The 5,000-nt window shown below is 46.8% G+C and overlaps 21 non-coding genes and 1 pseudogene across 21 annotated transcripts; all 22 read right to left on the bottom strand.

Annotated features, from left to right (window-relative positions):
* Nucleotides 1–63: 63 nt before the first annotated feature.
* LOC125792272 (5S ribosomal RNA) lies at nucleotides 64–182 on the bottom strand. Its single transcript, XR_007432004.1, has one exon. It is a non-coding gene; the product is annotated as a 5S ribosomal RNA (ribosomal RNA).
* A 110-nt stretch (nucleotides 183–292) lies between these two features.
* Nucleotides 293–411, bottom strand: LOC125791298 (5S ribosomal RNA). The gene has a single exon (XR_007431024.1). It is a non-coding gene; the product is annotated as a 5S ribosomal RNA (ribosomal RNA).
* Nucleotides 412–521: 110 nt separating this feature from the next.
* LOC125791866 (5S ribosomal RNA) lies at nucleotides 522–640 on the bottom strand. Its single transcript, XR_007431598.1, has one exon. It is a non-coding gene; the product is annotated as a 5S ribosomal RNA (ribosomal RNA).
* Nucleotides 641–750: 110 nt separating this feature from the next.
* Nucleotides 751–869, bottom strand: LOC125791297 (5S ribosomal RNA). The gene has a single exon (XR_007431023.1). It is a non-coding gene; the product is annotated as a 5S ribosomal RNA (ribosomal RNA).
* A 110-nt stretch (nucleotides 870–979) lies between these two features.
* On the bottom strand, nucleotides 980–1,098 carry LOC125790818 (5S ribosomal RNA). The gene has a single exon (XR_007430544.1). It is a non-coding gene; the product is annotated as a 5S ribosomal RNA (ribosomal RNA).
* Nucleotides 1,099–1,208: 110 nt separating this feature from the next.
* On the bottom strand, nucleotides 1,209–1,327 carry LOC125792575 (5S ribosomal RNA). The gene has a single exon (XR_007432307.1). It is a non-coding gene; the product is annotated as a 5S ribosomal RNA (ribosomal RNA).
* Nucleotides 1,328–1,437: 110 nt separating this feature from the next.
* LOC125791656 (5S ribosomal RNA) lies at nucleotides 1,438–1,556 on the bottom strand. The gene has a single exon (XR_007431387.1). It is a non-coding gene; the product is annotated as a 5S ribosomal RNA (ribosomal RNA).
* Nucleotides 1,557–1,666: 110 nt separating this feature from the next.
* On the bottom strand, nucleotides 1,667–1,785 carry LOC125792034 (5S ribosomal RNA). The gene has a single exon (XR_007431766.1). It is a non-coding gene; the product is annotated as a 5S ribosomal RNA (ribosomal RNA).
* A 110-nt stretch (nucleotides 1,786–1,895) lies between these two features.
* LOC125791295 (5S ribosomal RNA) lies at nucleotides 1,896–2,014 on the bottom strand. The gene has a single exon (XR_007431021.1). It is a non-coding gene; the product is annotated as a 5S ribosomal RNA (ribosomal RNA).
* Nucleotides 2,015–2,124: 110 nt separating this feature from the next.
* Nucleotides 2,125–2,243, bottom strand: LOC125792331 (5S ribosomal RNA). The gene has a single exon (XR_007432063.1). It is a non-coding gene; the product is annotated as a 5S ribosomal RNA (ribosomal RNA).
* Nucleotides 2,244–2,353: 110 nt separating this feature from the next.
* LOC125791294 (5S ribosomal RNA) lies at nucleotides 2,354–2,472 on the bottom strand. Its single transcript, XR_007431020.1, has one exon. It is a non-coding gene; the product is annotated as a 5S ribosomal RNA (ribosomal RNA).
* Nucleotides 2,473–2,582: 110 nt separating this feature from the next.
* LOC125792665 (5S ribosomal RNA) lies at nucleotides 2,583–2,701 on the bottom strand (annotated as a pseudogene).
* Nucleotides 2,702–2,811: 110 nt separating this feature from the next.
* LOC125791931 (5S ribosomal RNA) lies at nucleotides 2,812–2,930 on the bottom strand. Its single transcript, XR_007431663.1, has one exon. It is a non-coding gene; the product is annotated as a 5S ribosomal RNA (ribosomal RNA).
* A 110-nt stretch (nucleotides 2,931–3,040) lies between these two features.
* On the bottom strand, nucleotides 3,041–3,159 carry LOC125791929 (5S ribosomal RNA). The gene has a single exon (XR_007431661.1). It is a non-coding gene; the product is annotated as a 5S ribosomal RNA (ribosomal RNA).
* A 110-nt stretch (nucleotides 3,160–3,269) lies between these two features.
* On the bottom strand, nucleotides 3,270–3,388 carry LOC125791602 (5S ribosomal RNA). The gene has a single exon (XR_007431328.1). It is a non-coding gene; the product is annotated as a 5S ribosomal RNA (ribosomal RNA).
* Nucleotides 3,389–3,498: 110 nt separating this feature from the next.
* LOC125792153 (5S ribosomal RNA) lies at nucleotides 3,499–3,617 on the bottom strand. The gene has a single exon (XR_007431885.1). It is a non-coding gene; the product is annotated as a 5S ribosomal RNA (ribosomal RNA).
* A 110-nt stretch (nucleotides 3,618–3,727) lies between these two features.
* On the bottom strand, nucleotides 3,728–3,846 carry LOC125791293 (5S ribosomal RNA). The gene has a single exon (XR_007431019.1). It is a non-coding gene; the product is annotated as a 5S ribosomal RNA (ribosomal RNA).
* A 110-nt stretch (nucleotides 3,847–3,956) lies between these two features.
* LOC125791292 (5S ribosomal RNA) lies at nucleotides 3,957–4,075 on the bottom strand. Its single transcript, XR_007431018.1, has one exon. It is a non-coding gene; the product is annotated as a 5S ribosomal RNA (ribosomal RNA).
* A 110-nt stretch (nucleotides 4,076–4,185) lies between these two features.
* LOC125791688 (5S ribosomal RNA) lies at nucleotides 4,186–4,304 on the bottom strand. The gene has a single exon (XR_007431420.1). It is a non-coding gene; the product is annotated as a 5S ribosomal RNA (ribosomal RNA).
* A 110-nt stretch (nucleotides 4,305–4,414) lies between these two features.
* Nucleotides 4,415–4,533, bottom strand: LOC125792056 (5S ribosomal RNA). Its single transcript, XR_007431788.1, has one exon. It is a non-coding gene; the product is annotated as a 5S ribosomal RNA (ribosomal RNA).
* Nucleotides 4,534–4,643: 110 nt separating this feature from the next.
* On the bottom strand, nucleotides 4,644–4,762 carry LOC125791655 (5S ribosomal RNA). The gene has a single exon (XR_007431386.1). It is a non-coding gene; the product is annotated as a 5S ribosomal RNA (ribosomal RNA).
* A 110-nt stretch (nucleotides 4,763–4,872) lies between these two features.
* On the bottom strand, nucleotides 4,873–4,991 carry LOC125792033 (5S ribosomal RNA). Its single transcript, XR_007431765.1, has one exon. It is a non-coding gene; the product is annotated as a 5S ribosomal RNA (ribosomal RNA).
* Between the last annotated feature and the right edge of the window lie 9 nt (nucleotides 4,992–5,000).

The following is a 5,000-nucleotide window of genomic DNA, read 5'->3' as shown; positions in this document are numbered from 1 at the left end:
GGGTTTCAGATAACAAACTAGTAATGTATAACAAGACCATGGTAATGGAAGCAAGAGGGGAAAAGCTTACAGCACCTGGTATTCCCAGGTGGTCTCTCATCCAAGTACTAACCAGGCCAAACCCTGCTTAGCTTCCGAGATCAGACGAGATCGGGCGTTCTCAGGGTAGTGTGACCGTAAGCCATTGCAGAGCTCTCATCAAGACTACTTATGCAACTTCATCTATGTTGGGTTTCAGATAACAAACTAGTAATGTATAACAAGACCATGGTAATGGAAGCAAGAGGGGAAAAGCTTACAGCACCTGGTATTCCCAGGTGGTCTCCCATCCAAGTACTAACCAGGCCAAACCCTGCTTAGCTTCCGAGATCAGACGAGATCGGGCGTTCTCAGGGTAGTGTGACCGTAAGCCATTGCAGAGCTCTCATCAAGACTACTTATGCAACTTCATCTATGTTGGGTTTCAGATAACAAACTAGTAATGTATAACAAGACCATGGTAATGGAAGCAAGAGGGGAAAAGCTTACAGCACCTGGTATTCCCAGGTGGTCTCCCATCCAAGTACTAACCAGGCCAAACCCTGCTTAGCTTCCGAGATCAGACGAGATCAGGCGTTCTCAGGGTAGTGTGACCGTAAGCCATTGCAGAGCTCTCATCAAGACTACTTATGCAACTTCATCTATGTTGGGTTTCAGATAACAAACTAGTAATGTATAACAAGACCATGGTAATGGAAGCAAGAGGGGAAAAGCTTACAGCACCTGGTATTCCCAGGTGGTCTCCCATCCAAGTACTAACCAGGCCAAACCCTGCTTAGCTTCCGAGATCAGACGAGATCGGGCGTTCTCAGGGTAGTGTGACCGTAAGCCATTGCAGAGCTCTCATCAAGACTACTTATGCAACTTCATCTATGTTGGGTTTCAGATAACAAACTAGTAATGTATAACAAGACCATGGTAATGGAAGCAAGAGGGGAAAAGCTTACAGCACCTGGTATTCCCAGGTGGTCTCCCATCCGAGTACTAACCAGGCCAAACCCTGCTTAGCTTCCGAGATCAGATGAGATCGGGCGTTCTCAGGGTAGTGTGACCGTAAGCCATTGCAGAGCTCTCATCAAGACTACTTATGCAACTTCATCTATGTTGGGTTTCAGATAACAAACTAGTAATGTATAACAAGACCATGGTAATGGAAGCAAGAGGGGAAAAGCTTACAGCACCTGGTGTTCCCAGGTGGTCTCCCATCCAAGTACGAACCAGGCCAAACCCTGCTTAGCTTCCGAGATCAGACCAGATCGGGCGTTCTCAGGGTAGTGTGACCGTAAGCCATTGCAGAGCTCTCATCAAGACTACTTATGCAACTTCATCTATGTTGGGTTTCAGATAACAAACTAGTAATGTATAACAAGACCATGGTAATGGAAGCAAGAGGGGAAAAGCTTACAGCACCTGGTGTTCCCAGGTGGTCTCCCATCCAAGTACTAACCAGGCCAAACCCTGCTTAGCTTCCGAGATCAGACGAGATCGGGCGTTCTCAGGGTAGTGTGACCGTAAGCCATTGCAGAGCTCTCATCAAGACTACTTATGCAACTTCATCTATGTTGGGTTTCAGATAACAAACTAGTAATGTATAACAAGACCATGGTAATGGAAGCAAGAGGGGAAAATCTTACAGCACCTGGTATTCCCAGGTGGTCTCCCATCCAAGTACTAACCAGGCCAAACCCTGCTTAGCTTCCGAGATCAGACGAGATCGGGAGTTCTCAGGGTAGTGTGACCGTAAGCCATAGCAGAGCTCTCATCAAGACTACTTATGCAACTTCATCTATGTTGGGTTTCAGATAACAAACTAGTTATGTATAACAAGACCATGGTAATGGAAGCAAGAGGGGAAAAGCTTACAGCACCTGGTATTCCCAGGTGGTCTCCCATCCAAGTACTAACCAGGCCAAACCCTGCTTAGCTTCCGAGATCAGACGAGATCGGGCGTTCTCAGGGTAGTGTGACCGTAAGCCATTGCAGAGCTCTCATCAAGACTACTTATGCAACTTCATCTACGTTGGGTTTCAGATAACAAACTAGTAATGTATAACAAGACCATGGTAATGGAAGCAAGAGGGGAAAAGCTTACAGCACCTGGTGTTCCCAGGTGGTCTCCCATCCAAGTACGAACCAGGCCAAACCCTGCTTAGCTTCCGAGATCAGACGAGATCGGGAGTTCTCAGGGTAGTGTGACCGTAAACCATTGCAGAGCTCTCATCAAGACTACTTATGCAACTTCATCTATGTTGGGTTTCAGATAACAAACTAGTAATGTATAACAAGACCATGGTAATGGAAGCAAGAGGGGAAAAGCTTACAGCACCTGGTATTCCCAGGTGGTCTCCCATCCAAGTACTAACCAGGCCAAACCCTGCTTAGCTTCCGAGATCAGACGAGATCGGGCGTTCTCAGGGTAGTGTGACCGTAAGCCATTGCAGAGCTCTCATCAAGACTACTTATGCAACTTCATCTATGTTGGGTTTCAGATAACAAACTAGTAATGTATAACAAGACCATGGTAATGGAAGCAAGAGGGGAAAAGCTTACAGCACCTGGTGTTCCCAGGTGGTCTCCCATCCAAGTACGAACCAGTCCAAACCCTGCTTAGCTTCCGAGATCAGACGAGATCGGGCGTTCTCAGGGTAGTGTTACCGTAAGCCATTGCAGAGCTCTCATCAAGACTACTTATGCAACTTCATCTATGTTGGGTTTCAGATAACAAACTAGTAATGTATAACAAGACCATGGTAATGGAAGCAAGAGGGGAAAAGCTTACAGCACCTGGTATTCCCAGGTGGTCTCCCATCCAAGTACTAACCAGGCCAAACCCTGCTTAGCTTCCGAGATCAGACGAGATCGGGCGTTCTCAGGGTAGTGTGACCGTATGCTATTACAGATCTCTCATCAAGACTACTTATGCAACTTCATCTATGTTGGGTTTCAGATAACAAACTAGTAATGTATAACAAGACCATGGTAATGGAAGCAAGAGGGGAAAAGCTTACAGCACCTGGTATTCCCAGGTGGTCTCCCATCCAAGTACTAACCAGGCCAAACCCTGCTTAGCTTCCGAGATCAGACGAGACCGGGCGTTCTCAGGGTAGTGTGACTGTAAGCCATTGCAGAGCTCTCATCAAGACTACTTATGCAACTTCATCTATGTTGGGTTTCAGATAACAAACTAGTAATGTATAACAAGACCATGGTAATGGAAGCAAGAGGGGAAAAGCTTACAGCACCTGGTATTCCCAGGTGGTCTCCCATCCAAGTACTAACCAGGCCAAACCCTGCTTAGCTTCCGAGATCAGACGAGATCGGGCGTTCTCAGGGCAGTGTGACCGTAAGCCATTGCAGAGCTCTCATCAAGACTACTTATGCAACTTCATCTATGTTGGGTTTCAGATAACAAACTAGTAATGTATAACAAGACCATGGTAATGGAAGCAAGAGGGGAAAAGCTTACAGCACCTGGTATTCCCAGGTGGTCTCCCATCCAAGTACTAACCAGGCCAAACCCTGCTTAGCTTCCGAGATCAGACGAGATCTGGCGTTCTCAGGGTAGTGTGACCGTAAGCCATTGCAGAGCTCTCATCAAGACTACTTATGCAACTTCATCTATGTTGGGTTTCAGATAACAAACTAGTAATGTATAACAAGACCATGGTAATGGAAGCAAGAGGGGAAAAGCTTACAGCACCTGGTATTCCCAGGTGGTCTCCCATCCAAGTACTAACCAGGCCAAACCCTGCTTAGCTTCCGAGATCAGACGAGATCGGGCGTTCTCAGGGTAGTGTGACCGTAAGCCATTGCAGAGCTCTCATCAAGACTACTTATGCAACTTCATCTATGTTGGGTTTCAGATAACAAACTAGTAATGTATAACAAGACCATGGTAATGGAAGCAAGAGGGGAAAAGCTTACAGCACCTGGTATTCCCAGGTGGTCTCCCATCCAAGTACTAACCAGGCCAAACCCTGCTTAGCTTCCGAGATCAGACGAGATCGGGCGTTCTCAGGGTAGTGTGACCGTAAGCCATTGCAGAGCTCTCATCAAGACTACTTATGCAACTTCATCTATGTTGGGTTTCAGATAACAAACTAGTAATGTATAACAAGACCATGGTAATGGAAGCAAGAGGGGAAAAGCTTACAGCACCTGGTATTCCCAGGTGGTCTCCCATCCGAGTACTAACCAGGCCAAACCCTGCTTAGCTTCCGAGATCAGACGAGATCGGGCGTTCTCAGGGTAGTGTGACCGTAAGCCATTGCAGAGCTCTCATCAAGACTACTTAAGCAACTTCATCTATGTTGGGTTTCAGATAACAAACTAGTAATGTATAACAAGACCATGGTAACGGAAGCAAGAGGGGAAAAGCTTACAGCACCTGGTGTTCCCAGGTGGTCTCCCATCCAAGTACGAACCAGGCCAAACCCTGCTTAGCTTCCGAGATCAGACGAGATCGGGCGTTCTCAGGGTAGTGTGACCGTAAGCCATTGCAGAGCTCTCATCAAGACTACTTATGCAACTTCATCTATGTTGGGTTTCAGAAAACAAACTTGTAATGTATAACAAGACCATGGTAATGGAAGCAAGAGGGGAAAAGCTTACAGCACCTGGTGTTCCCAGGTGGTCTCCCATCCAAGTACTAACCAGGCCAAACCCTGCTTAGCTTCCGAGATCAGACGAGATCGGGCGTTCTCAGGGTAGTGTGACCGTAAGCCATTGCAGAGCTCTCATCAAGACTACTTATGCAACTTCATCTATGTTGGGTTTCAGATAACAAACTAGTAATGTATAACAAGACCATGGTAATGGAAGCAAGAGGGGAAAATCTTACAGCACCTGGTATTCCCAGGTGGTCTCCCATCCAAGTACTAACCAGGCCAAACCCTGCTTAGCTTCCGAGATCAGACGAGATCGGGAGTTCTCAGGGTAGTGTGACCGTAAGCTATTGCAGA

The sequence above is a fragment of the Astyanax mexicanus genome, unplaced genomic scaffold, assembly GCF_023375975.1.
Source record: "Astyanax mexicanus isolate ESR-SI-001 unplaced genomic scaffold, AstMex3_surface scaffold_36, whole genome shotgun sequence".
Lineage (NCBI taxonomy): Eukaryota > Metazoa > Chordata > Actinopteri > Characiformes > Acestrorhamphidae > Astyanax > Astyanax mexicanus.
The sequence above is the reverse complement of the archived record's forward strand: the minus strand, read 5'-3'. Positions and strand labels throughout refer to the sequence as shown.